This window comes from Mastigoproctus giganteus, chromosome 7 (genome assembly GCF_048544385.1).
Source record: "Mastigoproctus giganteus isolate SK-2022 chromosome 7, ASM4854438v1, whole genome shotgun sequence".
NCBI classification, from domain to species: Eukaryota; Metazoa; Arthropoda; class Arachnida; order Uropygi; family Thelyphonidae; genus Mastigoproctus; species Mastigoproctus giganteus.
In genome coordinates, this window is record NC_143581.1 from 138,884,469 (window position 1) to 138,906,575 (window position 22,107).

General features: G+C 40.6%; 1 protein-coding gene across 3 annotated transcripts in view; it reads right to left on the reverse strand.

Moving 5' to 3' along the window:
• The window catches only part of LOC150083223 (uncharacterized), a 279,993-nt gene that overhangs the window by 117,345 nt on the left and 140,541 nt on the right, over positions 1-22,107 (reverse strand). The window lies entirely within an intron of this gene.

The following is a 22,107-nucleotide window of genomic DNA, read 5'->3' on the forward strand; positions in this document are numbered from 1 at the left end:
GTGTGATGACGAGTATTGGCAAGGTTCCAGAAACATCACCTTATTAACTGAATAAATTCACGTGGTATAAGAACGATCATTACTAAAAGTAAAATTTATGAAAAAATCACCACGTAACGTCTTTTCCAAACTATATTCGACCTTGTGGAACACCTTCCTGGATGGAAAACTGGGAAGGGAGGGGGGGGGGGCAGAGAGAGAGAGAGAGAGAGAGAGTATTACGATAAGGGACCTGAAGAATATTGCAGGAACAAACAAAAAAAAAATTTTATTAGAAGTGTTAAATTTCCTCTTATGCCATGTGTGTCAAAGGCCTTTTGGATATCAAGACTTACCATTACCAGATGTTCCTTTTTAATAAAGGCATTCCAAATGTTTGTTTTTACTCTCACATCATAAGATTCAAGGAGGATCTGTTTTTTTTTCCGAAAACCATAACGATTACAGATAATTTACTTAATGAGAGAATGAGATTGAAAGAAATCAGCAAGAAATGAAAGGCAATTTCGTTTAACTTTTGCAACATGAGAGAGCATATGCATTCAAGACCAGTAGTTTGCTAAATAAGCTACTTAAAAGACTCAGAATACGCCGACCTAGTAAATGTTTTTTTTTTTTTTTTTTTTGATTTGGTAGTTGTTGGCGCATCGGCTTCTGTGGCCATATTGCACCTCCCAAGGTTTTTGCAGTACTTTGATCCAAGCCCGAGGCGGGAATCGAACCCGCGACCTTTTGGGTTGCCGGGCAGGTACTTTACCCACTCGGCTAGCCCGGTCGGCCCCTAGTAAATGGTTGTTCGTACAATAGTGAGAGATTCGTGTCGAAGTTTATTTTGTATCTCCCTGTTATTGCTTTAGTCTTTTGAAAGGTTTTATCATACGCATTCATTGCAGATAGCTGGGAGAACGTTTCTAGAAAGGCATTGGCAATTCTTTGAGAGATGATATATCCTGCCCATTTCAACTGAGAATGGGGAGAGAATAGCGGATGGGAATATAATCCAAGAGTCGTTTCTTGTCTGCCTTCTTATGTGACGTGCCTTCGCTCTGCCTTTTATTGTTTATAAGATTACTGGTTGCAAGATGTTTACGGGGCAGGTTCCGTGCTTTATTTTTGACCCTCTTTGAATTTGTGCACTCTGTATTCCATTAGTGATTACTATGTTTACTGGAAGGGCCGCCGTAGCCTAGTGGTCAGGCACGCGGGTGCATAAGTACACGTGCCTTGAATGACCGGGGTTCAAGCCCGTGACTGCTGAATACGGTGCTGTTTCTTGTATTCTGTCTATCTTGTTAACTCCTCTGACTGTTTGGTCGTCCCGGAGTGTAAACAGAAAATTTATTTATTTATTTTTCCTACACGTGACTGTGGTATTGTAGTATTGACTGCAGCTGGTATCTCTTGCATTGTTTTCAGTTACATCAGTGTGTTGAGAAGGCCCAATGAGATCGATATCAAATGTGAGCGATATATTCGTTCCAGTCTGCTTTAGAAAATTTACATTTTGTTCGATTTTCTGCTTCTGATGCAGCTGTTGTTTGGATTCAACAAACTATTGGATAATGATCACTGCTGTCGAGGTCAACCAACCTGACTAATTAATGCTTGGAAATAGTACCGGAGAACAGATGGAAATATCGATAGAAGAGTTGAATCATTCCACAGGAAGATGAACATATCTGTGAGAACCAAAATTAAGCAGAGTAAGGTTATGCTTATCAAGGGAAACAATAAGGGAAAAGCCAGAGTAAGTTTGCTTCAGTGTACGTATGAATTTGGGGACGGATATATAGAGACAAGGGCGAATGTGATGGTGAGAGAAATTCGTACTGAAACTGCCTGTAAGTAAGTACGTAGGAGGGAATATTGGATACGTTTGGAATTTTGAATTGCACCAGAATGGTAATACCATCTTGAGCTGTGTGTTGAAGTAGAGAATATAATTTTTTTTTTAATTTTTATTGAAAGAGACACTTCAGAAGTTGGTTTCCTGCAAATGATCGGATGATAATGAGTGATCAATTTGTACAAGTCTTCAATGTTGCTACGTAATCCTCCACAATTCAATGGTAGGAAATGGTTCCTTTATTTAGATTTTGAGGTGGAGGGCGAGTTTTCTTATGTCGATCATTTTACATTTATATATATTTTTAGAAAGACAGGGAGCCCTGTATTCATGTCATCTTCAGCGTATATCTCAAGTAGTTCTTCATTGGCTGCATTAACACAGACTGTATTGAAAAGGGTGTCTTTCCTCTAACATGGCGCCTCCGTAGCCAGGTGGGCAGGAGCAGCAGTGCGTAGCACACGCTTCTTGATTAGGCCGAGGTTCAAACCCGTGACCACCAAATACGGAGGATGCGGAAAAGAAGTCAGGGAATGACCATCGCATATCTCCGGAGCAGTATGGCCTTAGCTGCTAATTCTCCTTAAAAAAATAAAATAAAATAAAATAAAAATTCCTCTAACATAGTTCAATTCTATTTCTCACCTTTATTGTTGTTATTATTATTATTATTATTTTATTTATTTATTTTTTTGAGCTGCTAGAATAGAAGCGGCCAGAATTGGATTCGGAGTGTTACTAGACTGACTGGACATCCTCTGTCCATCTTTCTATCATGCGCAGCATCCTCCAGACGAACACTTTCACGCGAAACCGAGAGCTCCTACCCAAACCACCCCATCTTTATTACCACATGACCCCTCTCCACCCCCCATTCTTACAACATGGGAGTCTGAAGTTGTGTGCCCTGAACGTAGCACTAGACCGGTATATGCTGAAATCACAGCAGATGCCAACGGATACTCAGGAAATACTGCCTCACAGAAGATCCAAAGAAGTCATCAGGAGCAGAACCTGCCAAATCGCACGTATTCGCGATCACAAAACTCACATATGGGGTCCTCGCGCTCGAAACCGGATAATGCTTTGGCTGCTGAAGTACATCGCAATTGTGGCTCCGCCTCAAACAACGTGAGAGGTAACCATTATACAGGGACTACGACTGTATCTAATGTAAAGACCCATAGAGACACTACAACGTATGCAATGATTGCAAGCCAACGAACAAAAGAACAAACACTGACCCGTAATTCAACTCTTAAGGAACTGAGCCCCAATCTTAAAGTTATTGGAACCAATTTGCACTTCAACAATATGCAAATTGCGAACACTGGAATGATGAGCAAGCGGATCCGTAATGTCTTCATTAGTAGGCTCTCCCCTGCTACCACAGCTGATGATGTAGAAAACCTTGTTGCATTCAAAATGAATGGTAGAGTCACCAAGCTATCTACGAAATATCCCACCTACGCCTCCTTTAAGATCGATATAGCTGATGCAGATTTTGAAGCACTCTTCAATCCTGAAATCTGGCCTGCTAGAGTTCTTGTTATGCCATATCTCAAGCATAAAGGGCAGCGATATAGAAGTAATGGAAAGGACTCCCACCAATGGTACCCTGATTCATAGCAACCCCAGATCTCGTTACCGCAACCAGAACCACAGACACGGAACACCAATATGCCGATCCCTGTGCTCATCAGTCCTAGACACACCCCGCTGAATCGAGTAGTGCCATGTCAGAGACCACCCGTCCGTATCAAAGTATGCTTTGATACGGACGGGTCCATTGGGACCATTTTTTTATCAGAATGTGCGTAGTCTTAGGAACAAGCTTGACACTATGGAGCAAATTCTGCTCCCCGGATATTTTTACCTGCTCGCCATCACTGAAACCTGGCTCAATGACGATGAAGAATTCCTAGCAGCAGCTGCCCCAGCTGATTATGAGGTCGTATTCACATCTCGGATTGCACGCAAGGGTGGAGGCGTCGCAATATTTTACAAGAAATCCACTTTCAAGCTATTGGATAATAAATCCAGTAACTCCCCTAAACTATGAAGCAATCCTCGTTATGTTAAGATACAACTTCGTGACGTTTGACCTCTGTGTGGTGTACATACCTCCAACGCCTTCCCAGCAAATCATCCTTGAAGTTTCCAACTGGATAATCAATCAGCTGCATCCCACAGCTTTTCACTTAGTTTGTGGTGATTTCAATTTACCTCCTCAGCTATTTAATCTGAAAAAAGATCATCTTCTGGCACACTTGAGATGTGCTGCTCTACAACTTATTAATGAAGCTCCAACCAGGGGGAATAACCTCTTAGATCTAGTTCTAGCCTCTATCCTTTGCACCCTTGATTACATTGCAGAAACGTCATTTGACTCTGATCATGTCCCAATACATGCAACTGCATATCTGCCAGCCCCCAAATTAGAAGCCAAAAGGACAACAAAAAAGATTGACATCACTAGTCCCAACTTACTTGATGCAGATAAGTGCATCAGAGCCGCCTCTCTCATTCCCTGGGTGACCTTAGAGACTTGTGACCCAGAGCTAGCTGTGAACATTCTCACAAACTGGATCAACACGGTTGCCAAATATGCTGCCTCTAAAAAAAAATCACAATCAGTCCATATACAAGATTTTGGTGGAATTCAGAACTCAAAATGAGTTTCCAGCTGAAGCAACAGCTCCATCGCACATGGAAACAGTCGCAAAATGTCAATGATCGCATCGTTTATTCAAGGGCACGGGCTCAATTTAATCGCCTGGAATCTGAGGCAATCAAATTATACGTTAACCGAGATCTGGCTAAAGGAAAAATTCCATACAAGAAAGTGAACCTTCATTTTCCTTTGCAACTCGATCCTGAATTGTGGCTCGATTTCGTCACAAGATTTAATCGTAATCCTATGCCAAACTGAGATCTGGCTCTACTAACAGAGCCCACCCAGCAAACACCATTCAGATCACAAAACAACAGCTGATCGATGCCATCAATTCTCTACCTGCCTCGTCAACCACTGGTGATGATGGAGTTCCCCAATTCATGCTCAAATGCCTAAGTCCGTACATTATTCAGCCACTTTTAATTATTTTCAACCAGTTACTCTCGAACCAGATTTTCCCACAGCAATGGAAAAACTATCTCATCAAACCTTTAGCCAAAGTTCAGTCGCCATCGAAACCTAAACACTTCCGACCCATCTCCAACTCCTCCAGCCTGCTGAATCTCCTGGAGAAGACCTTACTCCCCATCCTCACCAAGCAGATCTTGCCCAGTAATCCAGCCCAAATTCACTATTCCCTTCCAAACAGATCAACGATCACCAATCTGCTAGCCACCACGAATACTATCTTGTCAACATTCGAGAAAAGGCACGAACTAGCTGTTACTTACTTAGACATTGAGGCTGCATTTGATGCCGTCCAAGTAAACCAACTACTCACTCTCCTGGAATGCCACTTCCAGATCACAGGGAACATATTATGCTTTCTCTCCTCTCTTCTGAATAACAGAGTTATAAAGCTTCATACAGGAGATCGCACCCTTACTAGACCCGTCACCGCAGGAGTCTCACAAGGAGGGGTCCTTTATGGCCTTCTGTTCTCATCTATTATCTTCCCACTGGTTGCACATTCTCGATGTCTACTGAGCTATGCAGATGATATCAAGATACTCACTCCCATTATCCCTGGTCAAGACCTTGATCTGGTAAAAACGGAAATTAACAACACTCTCACTGCAGTCACATCTTACCTCTGCCAGTTTGGGCTCAAGATCAATCCTGCTAAGTCCGAATTCATGGTGTATTCATTGAAGCAAACTCCTTCTCTCCAGCCTTCGGTCGGCAACACCCTCATCCCAATTGTGTTCAGCCATCGTGATCTGGGCGTTGTATTCGACTCCAAACTTCGATTCAACGCCCACATAGACATGCTCCTCACATGTGCTTCAAGACTCCGGTGGATAGCAAAACAGTATCTCCATATCAGAGATAAAAAGACAACCGTGAGGTACATAAGAACAATTACCTTCCCACCTTTACTCTATGCTGCTGAAATTTGGGCGTCAGCGGCACAGTCAATAAAGAAACCACTCTTTGCCACAGAATTCTGGCTCCTAAAGTGGGCCAACAGGAAGCACAACCTTCCATCTCTGATTTGTACCACGCAGCTTGCCAACTCTCTCGGGATTCCACGGCTTCCCACTTTAGTCGACGACAATGCCTCCTAGCAACAGTCAAGATGATAACAGGCATAATCGCAACACCTTCATTCTGGGATACCTGTGGCTGGAGGATTCCCCCTGCTGCCCTTAGGGCCAATCCCGAGCTCTACTCGCATTCAGCACGACTCGATCTCTCGGACAGGTTCCTCCCTCAGCAGATGTTCAAGCAAACCCAGGCACTTGATGCCGACCTGAACAAATTCGCTGTTGACCGGACTTACCGAAAAAAAATTATGACTAGTAGGACTAATCAGCAATGACATGTGTACCTTGTATTTGTTCTTGTCTGATTGACCTGGTGCTCTTATCTCGATGTTAAGCCAGCTCAATCAGACTTAACTCTCGTAAGGAGTTCTCTCCTTTGTATCAAAATATGTTTTCATTTGTAAAATTACCTGTTTTTGTAAATTAATTGTTCGATTTTCCCGGAAGTTTCGGGAGGCTGTAAAAATGTAAACTCCTGGCTTTTTGGCCGTGAAGGGCATTAAAGTCTCTCTCTCTCTCTCTCTCTCTGTGTTGAGAAGACTTCTGACATTGTTAATAGATATCTTGCTCACTCAAGAAGTTAATTTTAGAGGACGAATGGCTTTCTCTTTCTGTATTGCGTCTGTTTCGCCCCTCCTCCTCGCTTCCTGGCACATGTGTCGCAGTGAGAACCAGTAAATGTGATACAGCAAATTCGTGACATGCGATTAATACGAAATACTTGATCAATATAAGCGTCAGTGAACTGACGGACTTCAAAAAGGGGATGATTGTTGGATACCGTTTGAAGAGCGGCAGTATTGCGGAAACTGCAAACCTCGTCGGCTGTTTGCGGAGTGTTGTAGTTTTAAGGCGTCCAAGAGTGAACGGATAGTCCACTCTTGGAACACCAGACAGAGCAGCATTGAATTGAGAGCACCACGCCTCATAGATGACCATGGAAACCGAAACGCGCAAGTGACTTCCAGGTGCTGTCTTGGTCACCGAATTCGCCAAATATGAATCCCACAAAACAACATTCTTTTAACCAGTAAGTCGTTGATTACTGGAATAAGTTGCCTTCGTAGGCAGTTGAGGCTGACAGTTTGTAGAAATTCAAAGGTCAACTGGACAGTTACCTACGCAAGGTGGGACGCACATAATTTGTGCTTTCTTATCTACTCTTTTTTTTTCTTGAAGCTCTTAAAGACCCCTTACACGCTCAGTTAAACTGTGACATCATAACTGAAGGAAAAACTGAGTGACTTGGGCATTTTACGCAGGGAATAGCACAGTTCGTAGAACTGAGCAAATACAAAGGGTACTAGGAAAGTTTTGCAATATGACGCAACAATGAATCACAGGAAGCTGCTTGTTGTTGCATGTTGAGACATGTTCATACGTGCATAGTAGCCGCCGCGCCAAGTCGATGGGCTCAGTTATTCATTAGTAGTGAGTGTAAAGTGCTTGCGATGGCATCGTGGTCACGAAATGAGATAAGGACAGTTTTGCGGTATAATTTCGTGCGTGGTTTAACCATAGACCAGTGCTTAGAAGAAATGACTCTTGCACTAGATGATGATTGTCCACATCGTACAACGATATTCAGGTGGTATAGAGAATTCCAAAGGGGAAATTTCACTCTGGAGGATTCTGAGAGGCCGGGAAGGCCACGAACGTCAGTTACGGAGGAAAACGTTACTGCTGTGAGGAAAATGCTTGACGAAAACAGGCGAGTGACCTACCAACAGATAGAGGATACTTTGGGCCTAAATGCACCAGCAATTCGTTCGATTCTGCAAGATCATTTGCACATGAAGAAACTTTCTCTCTGGGTGCCACATCAACTGACTGAAGAGCAGATGACACGACGTGTGACTTGGTGCCGGGAGATGTTAAAAAAGTTTGATAAGGGACAATCTCGGTATGTGAACAACATCGTGACAGGTGACGAGACTTGGCTATACTATTACAATCTGCCGACCAAGGCTCAAAACAAAGTTTGGGTCTTTGATGATGACGACACACCCGTAATTGTCAGAAAATCCCGATCTGTAAAGAAGAAAATGTTAGCTATATTTTTCAAATCGAGTGGAATTGTGGAACGTGTCGTTTTGGACACGCAGAAGACAGTCACAGCTAAGTGGTATACTGAACAATGCCTGCCTAAAGTCATTGGATCTATGAAGAACCTGCGGCCAAAGTCAAGAATGGACACCTGGTACCTCCATCACGAAAATGCTCCAGCTCACCGCGCCAAAACCTGCACCGAATATTTGACCACGACAGGACTGAAACTTCTCGAGCACCCTCCCTACAGTCCAGACCTTGCTCCCTGCGACTTTGCACTGTTCCCGCATGTGAAAATGAAGCTAAAAGGGAGGCGGTTTTCCAGTGATGAGGACCTTCTACGGGCTTGGGACAACGAGTGTGCTTTACTCCCTAGTGAAACTTGGCAGAACTGGTTTAAAGATTTGTTTCGGAGGATGGAGAGGTGTATTGAATGTAGAGGAAATTACTTTGAAAAAATTAAATAAATAAAGCTGTATTGCAAAACTTTCCTAGTACCCTTTGTAAGTCGTGATACAAGCAGTTAAATGCGCAGTTATATCAGGGAAATACACAGTTTGCTCATTTCGCACCCAGCTTTTATCATGGAGTCTACAAAGAAAAAGGAGATTCTGAATTTTACTGAGTGCTACAGAGATTAGTGCTACGCTAGATATCTAAGTGTTGCAATTAGTCTTCTCTTTGGTGAGATCGGCTCCCTCATGCATGTCCTCTTTTTGGAAATGAACGATGAAACTTTACTCAACAAAAATTTAAGTGTTTGTTCGTCCATTGGTAAATAGTTTTTGTAGTTGTCTATATCCGTTCCCGCAACTCGTTGAGAAGGTTTATATCAGACGTAATATTCCTTTTCAAATACCACAGATTACTCCATATTCTTCTTTTCCAATTCCTTTCTGATATCAATAAAGCCGATGCGGCAAGAAAACAAATGATCCCTTTTCTTTTACTCATGGCAACCCCGAACTCACAAAAACACTGAACGAAATGACAAAACTGATGTGAAACTTATGCCGTGTATAGAACGTTCAGTTCAGTTTTTCATTCTTTTTTTTTTTTTTTTTTTAGTTAAACTGCGGGCCTTTACTGTTTCTTCCTCAAGGCATTTACCAGCTCCCAGTGTGCTATGACTCCCCTCTTCAGTGTTTAGAGTAGTATGAGGACTTCGATGGAAATGCCATTAAATGATGAAAGACAGAAAGCAAAGCTTCTGTTTCACCATTTCAACAAGTCCTTTAAATTGCTTTAGGTGGGCCAGCAAGATTTTCTAAACGTTTCTGAATAATAAATGGAGCAACTTTACTCATTCTTTGACAAATCAATCCATTACAGTTGGTTTGTTTGTTTATGGCGCAAGGGGCACACATCGAACTTGTGCGCCTTGCGCCGAATGAATTATGACAAATGGTGAATGGTCTTGCGTGCACATTTCCCTTTTCAGACTCTTAGGATTTGAAGTGCCGTGGTTAGATCCACAATATTTAGAGCCTGCGGGCTCCAATGGTGGAAAGGTTTGGAAATCCATTTGTTCCTTAAAATGAGCAAATTCCCAGGTTTACCCCTGGGAATTTGCTCCTCCACTCAGGCCTCCCATTGCCACGAAAAGGCAGGAGCAGTGCCTGATACCACCAAGCGAAGATTAGATCGAACAATAAAAATACAAAGAGAGGTGGGTGGTTTTCCTTTCTCGCTCTCTTCAAATGCTTTTTGAAATAAGAGCTGCTCTCAAAAAAAGGAGATTAATGAAAGCTGGAACAAAAAAAGAAATAGTATAAGCTCTCTGCAAAATTGGAGTTAAGTCACTGAAATCGCGCAATCACAAATAGCTTGGCAACCAGAACAAGCTAAACAGAGGCCTGGAGAGGACCTAACTTATAACTGAGTCATATGTTATGAGAACCTCTTGTAACAGGTTCGTGCACGTTAATCACCAGTTGTCTTCTAAGTGCATTTGATATACTCGATATTGGTTGCATGCGAAATACAACCAATATGGAGCAAAATTTAGTGGCCATAAAAAGATCGAGTCCTTCAGTGGACTAGAATAAAGAGTAAATTGTATTATGACTCAACATTTGGGGAAGAGGTCAAATGTATTCGACTAATAACACGAGGGTTGGGGATAGATTTTAGACGCCTTACAAAGGGGGAAAAAAATAAATTTTATTGGAAGTTTTAACGTTTTTGTCTTAATATTTCTACATAATATAAGAATGATGTTTATTAATGAATAAAATATTACTCTTTTAAATAAACGTTATTATTTCAAATTTCATAACAAATGCACCTGTCTTGGTTAAACATTTTATAAAAAAATAATAAAATAAAATAAAAAAATAGCAAATAATTTGTTAATTGTGCACACGGGTCAGAAAAAGACGACTATCAAGTCAAGGAACTGAAGTACCACTAAACAATTTGCATAAGTGACATAAAAGTAAAATTCTCTTAATTTACTGTTTTCAAATTTGGTGCGCAATCAGGCTGGAAGTTTTCCATTCTGCTCATAAAGCATTTCCATTATATTTCGATTCTCTAACAATTTACCTCTTCATAGAAGAAACGCACTACACTCTCCCAACTAACTTGTCCCGCAATTGCTTTCTCTAGTGAGCGTGAGCAGTTTTCCCTACAGCATTTTGTACATGTCGTAAAGTGTCTTTTTTGCAACAGATTACGGTGCTTGTCTGAAAGTTGATTTGTCAAAACCTTTCCATTTACTTGACATGTCGTGACTATTTCCCGAGGCATTCTGTCTGTCTCGATTGAAAGCCTTTGTAAAACTTAGTAGCCAAAAAAGATCTTTCAATGATGGACTCGAATACAGAGCAAATTGTATTATGACTCAATATTTAGGGGGAGGAGAAAAAGTATTCGACTAATACCACGAGGATTGAGGAAAGATTTCAAAGACGCCTTACAGTGGAACACGAACGTTCTACTTTTAAGCTTTTTGCGTTTTGGAAAAATAAAACAGGAAAAAACACGTATTTACACAGGTTATTCATGTTCGCTCATTAAAACCAGATAATACATACACGCGCACGAGCGAATTAAAAAAAAAAAAAAAAATCCAGAAATAGTCGATAGAAGGTTGGAACACCATGTATTACACTTTTTCGACACAGTCACCACACATTTTTGCCACCTTTAAAAATCTTCCCCAGGCCGGTTTGATAGAAGTTCACTGACTGTCCTTCAAACCACGACTCGGCAGCAAAAATTACCTCATCGGCAGTAGCAAAGTATTTTTCAAGAAAAAAAGGACTTCAGGGGAAGAAAGGGAAGAAATCGGAGGGTGCAAGGTCGGTGGAATAAGCAGGATGCCGCAATATTTTAAATCCACATTCGACGGAACACTTCACTGCAGCACGCGAGGAATGCGCAGGGGCATTATCGTAGAGCAGACGCACGATTTTTGCCAACGTTCCCCATCTTTTTTCCTTTTACAGTAGCGCGTAGCTTTATGAATAGGTTGGAATGATCAGTTGATCAGCCGGGGGGGGGGGTTCCGGCCAATCAAATATCTCCATTAGCCGGGACTTTCCGTCACAATACAGCTCTTTTGAAGATAATCTGTGAATATTACACCATGCTGATTCCAAAGAAACTGGCAGCATCACCTTGCCAGCACTCGGTTACACCTTTGCTTTTTTTCGGGGGGGGGAGGCGAAGCTGCATGCTACTATTGATTTGACATTGGTTTAGTTTCGGGATCATAGTGATGAATCTAAGGTGCCTAGCCATGAAAAAAAAAAAAAAACTTGATTTTCCTGGCACATCAACAATATTTCATATGCACATTGTGCCCTTCTTGTGATAAGGGGTCAGAAGTCTGGGAATCCATCTAGCAGACACTACTTATATTCAACTTATATGCAATAAAAGAAGTTCTCCACAGACCCTAGACTAATTTGGAGCTCTGCAGCTAGTTCTTTGACGCTAATATCCCAAGGTTAATGCCTCAATTTCTGCAACATTTTCTTCTGTTACAGCATTTGCTGGGAGTCCTGGAATTTCTTCATAATGCACTGGGGCTCTTCCACATTTGAATTGTTTATATCACTGCACAGCAACACTATAACCTGGGCAATTTTCTCCCAAAGCAGCGACCATTTCTTCGTGGATTATTTTGGGTGTTTTACCTTGCACAGCGAGGAACCGATTCACTGATCTGTATTCCACTTTATCCGTTGTGCCACTTCATTCGGCGCTAAATAATAAAAAAAAAAAGTGAATTGTCGTCAGATCGAAACTAAAATTTGTGTGGTTGCTATAAAGATTAAGGTATCAAACAAAAAAAAATTATCTTTCTATCACAACTAGTTCTGGGTGAATACAAATCTTTTTTGAAACCCCTCGTACTTTTGAATCTTCTTGTAGATTAACTCAAGACTGAAGGGAATCTACAAGACTCTAGTGATGGGGATATATATATATATATATATATATATATATATATATCCTATTTCCCGGAAAGTCCCGGCTAATGGAGATATTTGATTGGCCGGAAACCCCCCGGCCGATCAAACTTTGAACTAGTTACTAATTTAGTCCGGTTTTCCATCATCCAACCACCACCTTTTTTTGAAATCGCTGAAAGAGTCATAGGTGAGGACGTGCCTAGGAATAACTGAAACAGTTCGACATAAGCAGCACAAAAGGAGCTTATGATTCACTGGACTAAGCGATAGTAAAGCTCGTCGGGCTATATCGAGCAATAACAGACTCAAAATGTTACTCCCCTCGATTCAAGTTTCCCAATAACTTTTTTTTAAACTTATTTTCTCCACATGTTTACCATTGGGCTAAAGGTGTTACCAGCAACGATTTTAAATCAGAAGGAAGAAATCTAGTATTGGCAATTATTATTAATGACAGGACTAAAAATTAATGTATCCGAAATGCAAAACAATTAATAGCAAAAAATGAAAATATTCATGAGTAGTAGCTTGATAATTACGAATTATTCAAAATTTTAGAATAATATTTTATTATTCTATTTTATTTAATAAGCGTACGTTTAATTTTTTCCCATAAACATTAATTTCTTTACAAATGGAGTAAAATATCGCAATTAGGTAAATCCCCACCATTTTATTTAAAATGTTACAAATTAAAAGATGAGAATGCCACATTCAAATGAATTGGTAATTCATCCGATTGATTTTTTTTTCTGACAAAGTATTATTTATTCTCCCGTTAAATGTAACCAACGTTATATATATACATATATATATATATATATATTTTTAGAAGAAAGAAACAAAATGAATTCCATTTATGATGGTATACTTCCCTAACTCGTGCATAATTTCCAACTTTCAGAAAACCGAGCATTACATTCATACTAAATATATGCGATGAATGCCTGCCTCTTTCATGCTCACTAAAACGATGCGACCGTGTTGCATAATTAAACACTTTGATTTAACGATAGACTTCAAAATACTGTACGTACAACTAATACTGATAGAGCTGCATAACAACGAGGAAAAAGTGCACCATATGAATAATTTAATGATTAATGGATTCCAAAACAAATTAAACAAGCAGAGATATGAATGCTTATCTTTCGCAATTTTCTTATTGAAGTATTTCGCTGTTTGGATCGAGAAAAATTGATGGATTCGTTTTATAAAGACAGCTCAACTCTTCATCCGAGTTTATTTAGATTAATGATAAAAATTAGCATTGCAAAATGAAATAATTTCAGAATGCGCCGAATTAATTGTTTGAAAGAAAAAAATTACGCGTAAATCGAACAAAAGAAAGAAATTAAATTAATATTCTATATTCATGCCTTCGTGCTAAGTGGTTCATTAATCAGTGCCTGCTAATAAATCCTAACGCGAAGGGTTCATCTTACGCTCTGCTGGCGAAGCGGATTCATCATGTGAAAGCATGAGCAAGGAGACAACTTTTCTTGAAGGGGAGTCTCTGCGTGATGAAATTCGTTCCTGAAGGATGTTGAGTTGAAGCGCATCTTCAAAGTTACGACGCATAGGTAATGGAGCTGTTGATATTATTTAAGTGTGTTAACTCCTCTCAGTAAAAGCCATCTTCGGAAAAATTATTCATCCTTTTACAATATTAGATTAAGTCGCCAGACCCTAGTATGTAAATTATGATATATTTTTGCTGATTTCAAACCATCTACAGATTGAAAGAGAAAAAGAGTATGTATGTACGCGTTACCGCCTAATCTAGAGAACATACACACAATAAAAGAATCTCAAAGATACTTCGAAATTCTTTAGGGCCTTTCTGACTAGAAATAACTCTAACATACAATTTATGGCATACACAAAATTTCCCATTGCGTCATATTGGTATACATTAATTATTATTTATTTTAACAATACAGTAAATCCAATGAAATCCGGTACCTTCGGGGATGTCGGATTGCAAAATTTTCCGGATTTTAGAGAGGTATACCTTGTAGTTTTAGAGAAGTATACCTTGTAGGGGCGGCCTCCGTAGCCGAGTGGGCAGGAGCGGGAGTGCAGTAACACACGCTCTTTGAGTAGACCGGGGTTCAAGCCCCTGCCTGCTGAATACGGTCGATCTGCCAACCCGCACTGGACCAGCGTGGCAGATTATGGTCCATTTCCCTCAGCATGAATTGTTGAGGAGGCTTCCATCCTGCAGTGGGTTGATAATGGCTGCACTTTACTTTACTTTTTTTTTTACCTTGTAGTTTGAGAAGATTTCGATAAATATTTAGAACAATCAACTGAGAACAATCAATTAAGAACAATAAACTGAACGTATTTACATAAGTAAACATTTATAAAAACGATGTTATCCTTTCATCTGTAGCTTTTCGAGCAGCAAGATTTAAACTGCATGGATAATGCAATGGTCTTAATTCTCACAACAGAACTAGCCTTTGTAACAAGTTGCATTGCCATGGCACTACTTTCAACAGATAGCTCTAGCTATATTACAGCTTTGAGAACCAATTCCGTATACCGCATAAGAGCGCACATCGAACAACTTCTTTACGACTGTTTTGTTACTGTGTTGCTATAAACCACCTGCTATCTAATGAGTGACTTGTTAGTCCTCAAATAGCCTATCATAGCAGTCGTTCTTTTAAACAAATGGACAAAACCTTTTTGGCGAGACTATTGTTTGAAAGTAGTGTAATGCCAGACAAACTCGTTGCAAAGGAGAGTGTTCTGCTGAGAGGATTAAGACCATTGCATTATCTCTGTAGTTTAAATCCTACTGGCCGCAAAAACAGATTAAAGTACCAAATAACCCTGCGAACATCTTATGAAGAAAGTGATGTCACTCTTATTTGCAAGGAATCTTAAGCGCAAATGTGAACATTGATTGCCGGATTGTTGTTTTCTTAACTCATTACTCGACAAAATTAACAGAACAGGCAGAAAAAGTGGTGTAAATCGTGCTGCTTGCGATGAAACACGAAAAAATTTGGTATAATGATGTAACATAGAATAACGATGAAATGGATAGACAGCGAGAAACTTCGGAAAGGTATAAGCGACATTTATAGGGGTTGTATAAGAATTACCAAAAAGGTCACATTACAGAAGTCGATACAAAATTCCGAAAATATGGTCACATGACATCAGTACGGCGTATGATACCTCCAAAGGCTAAACAGGCTTGACAACAGCAGTGAACCAAGCTCGATGTAAAGTTGCCTAAGATTCTGTAGAAACAAATCCCATTCTTCCACTAGCGTAGACCTTAGCTGACCAAGTGACTGAGTGTCGGCATGCAATGCGACGGCCGAGAGCGTCCCACACATGTTTAACCGGATTAAAGTCTGGTGATCGTGATGGTCACGGCAGCCTTGGATACACAGGATATCCTCCACCACTTGAGCTCTATGTACAGTGGCGTTGACGTGCATGAAAATAAAATCTGGACCAACCGGATCCCGGTTGGTCCAGATTTTAAAAACTCGCACATAGATTTTAAAAAGTCGCACATAGGATTCGAGGATCTATCTCAGTATCTCTGTGTGGTTACTGTACCCCTATCAAAAACATGAAGAGGGGTGCGGACGTTGATTATTATTCCTCTCCACACGAGAAAACTGCCTCCACTTCAATACAGTAAATGTGGAATGTTTTCACCTGTGGCCGTAGCAACCTCAAGAGACAGTTGATGCCAGGACATCGTAGAGTTCTGTCTTACTGTTAAAGCGAGATAGCGGTCTGTTTTTGTTGACGTAGCTCTAAGGCGACCTTGGCCAGCATTTCTTGTAATGGTTCCTATCTCCTAAAACTGCTTCCATAGTATAGTGTATAGTGTGTTTAGGGTCTAACGGCATCAGGGATTTCCCCCCATCTCCGCGTAGTATACATTGTGGTGTGATACAGAACGCTGTAGAGGCCAGAGGTTTAAAAGTGTATGGATATTGGTGTGTAATGTTTTGTACCGTTGTTCATCTGGTCTTTTAGCCGTTGGGTCTCAAGTGAGACCCACCGTTGCCCACATATACCTCGTGGAGGCAGACCAGGTACACCAGTATTTTAGAAATTTACTATTTACTCTGGCAGGTCCTGCCACCTAATTTTCTGAGATTTCAGTGGCTAGGACCTTTAAAAAAAAAAAAAAAAGTGGAGGGGGGGGAAACGCTAGAAATTGGGTCAGGCCGAAAGAGATATACGGGTTAGAGTTTTTTTTTTTTTTGTTTTTTTTTTTTTTAATTTTAGTGTGGGGCTTGTGTAGTTTTGGCAAGGGTCAAACGCTAGTCGCAAGATAGCTCGAGAGGGAAGGGAGACTGAAGACTGGGGGGTGAAAGACAGAAATATGGGGTCAATAGTGAAGATAACCCCAAAAGTCGGCGGGGCAGGCCCATGCCTCACCAGGTGAAGATAGGGGATGCCAGGGGGGGAGGGTACAGAGTAACCATCCCCTGCCAAGGGAAGGGAAGGGAAAGAAAGTGAACCGAGCGAGGGTACCCGGTTCAGGTCGCCTAATGATGTTTCGGCAGCAAACTGCATAATGTCTTTGTCAGGTCTTCATATGCCATTCCTGGGACATATTGTCCCGTCCGTGTGAGTGGTCAAGTCCAGATAATGACTCCAGTTTAAGCCAGCGGTCAGATCCATGGTAAGTTAATGATTAGTTTTTCAGATTGTAGCTGTTAGGTTTTTGTTTGGTTGACACATCTAAGGATCTTTATTATGGATGACGAGTGGTTAGTTTGTGGGAAAATTCCTGCTAAAGTTGTGGGTATGTTCTTCTTCTAGTAAAAAGATCCTGCGCAAACTGCGTTAAGGCTTTATAATTGTCCTCGCTCTCCAGGAGATATTGTTTTTGGTTTATTGGCGAGAAACGTATTCTAGTTATTAAGAGGCAGCGGAGGTCTTCGTATAGTGGGCAATGGTGCATGAGGTGCTCCCAAGTCTCTGGCTGTCCACAGTGGCAGAGAGGGATGTCACTCAATCCGAAACTGGAGAGTTTTGCTCTTATTGCGCCGTGTCCCGTGAGTAGGTAAGATGTCAGCAGTCCCGGTGAAAACCAGTTTGGGCTTTTGGGAAACACTAGTTGATTATCCGGTATGAATCTTCGGGTGACTTCCCCTTTTGTCGAAGTCGTTCAGCGGGTTTGCCAGGCCTGCTGTAGGTGGGTGAGAAGGCGTTTTTTCTCGAGTTTACGATCGTTCGCCGGATCAGTTGTGTAGTCTAGGCAGGTGATTGATTTGCCTTTGGATAGTTGATATAGCAACCCACAGCGGAAGATCTCCAGGTCCAGGGGAGAGCGCCCAAGAGGACCTGGAGGGCGTGGGTGCTTACAGTACAGCAGGCTCTCGAGATTGTCAGTAGGACTGAACGTTGAATGGTCTCTAGCTTCCTTTTGTTTACTGCTGTCACCGCCTTGTGGAACCAGACTCCTGATGCGTATGTTATTGCTGGTAAGAAGACTGCCTTATAGAAGAGGGCTAGTGTCCTCTTCTTAAGCCCCCATTCGCGGAACTGCTTCCATAGTGCAGAGACGACACTGCGTGACACATTTTAAGCCAACGTGCCACCTATGGGTGAGACTGCACGGCTTCAAGTCATCCAACGGCCCGCCATCTCAAAGAACCATCTAAATGACGATGACTTGCCATCCTGAGTACTAGAGTTGTGGCTATCCCACTGAGCAAGCTAAAAAACGGGAATGAAGTGATGTAGTCGCAATCCATGTTTATATAGGCAAGAATAATTTGCATAATGTGCGGCTTTGTAAGGTGATAGATCGATTTCTATTGGATACTTGGAATTTGCATGCCAGGATGCCTATTATATCAAATATTCGCCTTCGGCGACACTGTTCACAATAAAATATCCATGAAAAACATTTTGTTCTATTAATTTCGTCGAACAGTGTATTATATGTTGTTGTTGTGTAAGTAAAAAATGTGCTCGATTTTAAAGAATTCCAGATTATAAATACCCAGTACTTTACAATGTGGGATTTCATGAATTCTTTAGTCATTTTGTATACTCCATACATTATGTTTTACACAAATTATTGAAGGTGGGTCCACCATCAATAGCGTTGGATAATTTAATTTTATATAAGGAAATCATTGCATAAGTTAGGAAGTAGTCAGTTCTATACCCATCAGCACACTAAATTTGCTAAGAAATGCAACCGTGAAATTGTGGAGGACTTTCGCCACGAGTTACCCGAGTATTAAGATTGCACTTTAAATAAAAAAGTTCGGGTCCAAAGTAAGAAGCATGCTGCTATTTATTTGAAATGCATGCCATTAACCAGATCGTTGAATGGGTAATTTCAGCTAAGTAGCTACGTACAAAACTGATGCTCTCGGCCATATGTTATCAAACTTTTATACTGTGTCTCCTTAAAATATTTTATAAATTTCAAGCACCTCCATCTTCCAGAATAAGTATAAATAAACAGATTTGATATAACATTTAGTTATGAGGATGCATATCCTATGTGTACTTCAATACATTTAATCTTAAAGATAAATAAAATACGTTTTACAAGTTGATTAGTGGGATGATTCGTTCAGATTTCGTTAAAGAAGTGCTTCATAAAAACAACAAGGCGCCCAAGTGCGCCCCAATGGACGAGCCTTACATTTTGGGAACCACAGCTCTAAACCAATCAATAATTAAGGTATAGCTAACATCCGGCTTTTGTCCTAAACTTCATTTAATTAAGATAATAAAAAGTTGTCTTCTTTCTAAGTCTTACTTGTTTAGGATTTCATTTAATTTTCTTATATACCATTGACAGTTATTTATTTATTGATTGATTTGACAGCACTTCACAGATTTATGCCCATTATCAAAGTGCAGAACGTAACTGATAATTGTAAATATATTAAAAGCATAAAGGAATAAATACAGGGTGTTTCAGTTAAACGTTTCAGAACTTCTAAGAGGGGTAGGGTACATCCTGACAACTCGAAATCATATAGCAATGTGGGGCCGGAAATGCTTTCCTGAAGCGGTGTTGTACACAGAAGCACCATAAAAAGAAAAGAGACCGTAAGTGAGAAATCGTTTTAATAATACATGAAAAGAAGCAAAAGGTACATGGATTAAAGTAAGTGTTCGAAGTTTCTTCCACGGGCTACAATGCACGCCTCACATCTCCGACGCATGGACATCCGAACATTCTGGAATACTCCAGGCGAATTTCGAATTTCTTCGGCAGCTACTGCGATTCTTGCAACCAGCTCCTCAGCATTGTCAACAGGGGTGTCATAAACTAGCGATTTCATATGACCCCAGAAATAAAAATCAAGACATGATAGGTCGGGTGACCGAGCAGGCCAACGCACGGGACCACCACGTCCGATCCACTGTTGACCAAATGTGACACCCAGGTAGTTACGAACATCTCCGCTATAATGGGCAGGGGCTCCATCGTGTTGGAACCACATTGTCTGTTGCGTCGATGCAGAAATCTGGTCATCTCTCAAAAGTTGTGGCAATACTTGCTGCAGAAAGATCAAGTAGATAGGTCCGGTTAGACGACACGGTAAGGTCCGATGAGGTGATCTCCCATAATACCGGCCCACACATTGACCGAAAATCGAATCTGTGCTGCACGACGTCGTATTGCATGCGGGTTCTCGACCGGCCAGATATGGTCGTTATGCGTGTTGAAAATTCCTTCCCTTGTGAAGGATGCCTCATCGGAAAACAACACTTCAGCAGGAAAAAGGGGATTTGTAGCACATTTTCCAAGGTACCACTGTGCGAAAGCAATACGAGGTTGAAGAAACTTCGAACACTTACTTTAATCCATGTACCTTTTGCTTCTTTTCATGTATTATTAAAACGATTTCTCACTTACGGTCTCTTTTCTTTATGGTGCTTCTGTGTACAACACCGCTTCAGGAAAGCATTTCCGACCCCACATTGCTATATGATTTCGAATTGTCAGGATGTACCCTACCCCTCTTAGAAGTTCTGAAACGTTTAACTGAAACACCCTGTATAATAATCGATGAAAATGTAAAATGCATCGTTATATTGGAGAATAAAATGAAAGTATTTAAATAGATATAATACAGTCAATATCCTGTGACCCTTAAAATGCAGTAAAACAAATAATTAAAATTTATAAAAAAAAGCCGAGTATATGCTGTTTAAATTATTGGTTAAACTGTTTAGGTAAGCTGTAAATAGCATTAAAGGATCTATATCGCAAATTGTGCGTTAAAGAAGGTAAGATATTAAGAGGACTGTTTTTGCCATAAATAGTCCTGTATATCAGAGAGAAAGTAGCTTTATCACGAGTGGTTCTGAAGGGATATGCTTAATTTAATGTTGTTGTTTTTTTTTTTTTTATGAAACCCCCTCAAGCACGAGAAATATTAGAACCTATAGTACTTAGTACTGTGCATAGGTTGAAGGTTGAGAAGATGAAAGAAGATACTTGTTGACATTAGAATTAAATTTCTGTAATTTTCAGGAAATACGCATGATGGGAGGTTGTCCCAGAAAACAGAAGTTGAGGAAATAAACGAGGAAGAAGAAAAGTTGGTTCTGTGAGTTTGAAGTTGGGCAGTAAAAGGATGTTGACTGGTTGTGGCACGTGTTCGGACTGGTTTGGAAAAGAGAGCGGGATTATAAAAGCCAATTTAGAAGAACAGTGCCCATGGAAGTATCCATAGAATGAACATGCAGCAGAAACAGAACATCTATGAGAGAGTGGAAAGAGGCCATTAGAGATCAGTCACTAATTAACCTAATTGCCCTCTTTTGAAGGGAATATAAAAGCCTGAGAGAGGTTTTGGGAAACTGCCTCAGATCTGTGAACAATATTCCATGGTAGAGCATATTTGAGATTTGTTCAGAGTGAGTAGCTATTTGGAGGAAAAGTAATGCTGACAGTGAAAGAGAGAACCCAGTTTTTCAGATGCAGGTGGAGCAATATTTGAGATGTTCTTTTCTTATGCAGAGAGAGAGAGAGAGAGAGAGAGAGAGAGAGAGAGAGAGAGAGAGAGAGAGAGAGAGAGAGAGAGAGAGAGAGAGAGAGAGAGAGAGAGAGAGAGAGAGAGAGAGATCAGGGTAATCCCTAATAGAGATTTGTGATCTCGTCTAGAAATATGAGTGTCATTGAAGATAAGCATAGGAGAGGAAGAATCCTTTTTGTGAGGTACAAGTCAGGACTGGTTTTTAGAAGGATTGAAATCAACTAAGTTAACTTTGCCCCACTGGAGAATTACCTAGTGATTAGCGTTTAAGGAATTGGTAGTGGATATTCGTGAAGTCGAAGCTGTTTGCGCAGGGCAAGGTAAAAGCAATGAATGATGCAAAGGCTATGGATGATCTTACACAATAATTTCAGTCCTTGGGTTTGCTTTATTATAATTAAAAATTTAAGATTATATTTATATAAGTAAGAATGGTAGCGAGTGCTAATGTAGTTCTGTACCATCTTGCCTTAGCATATATTTAAATCACATGGATTTGTATTTTTTTAAGTTTGTTGCGAAATTTGATAACCATATCGGAGCTGCAAATTCT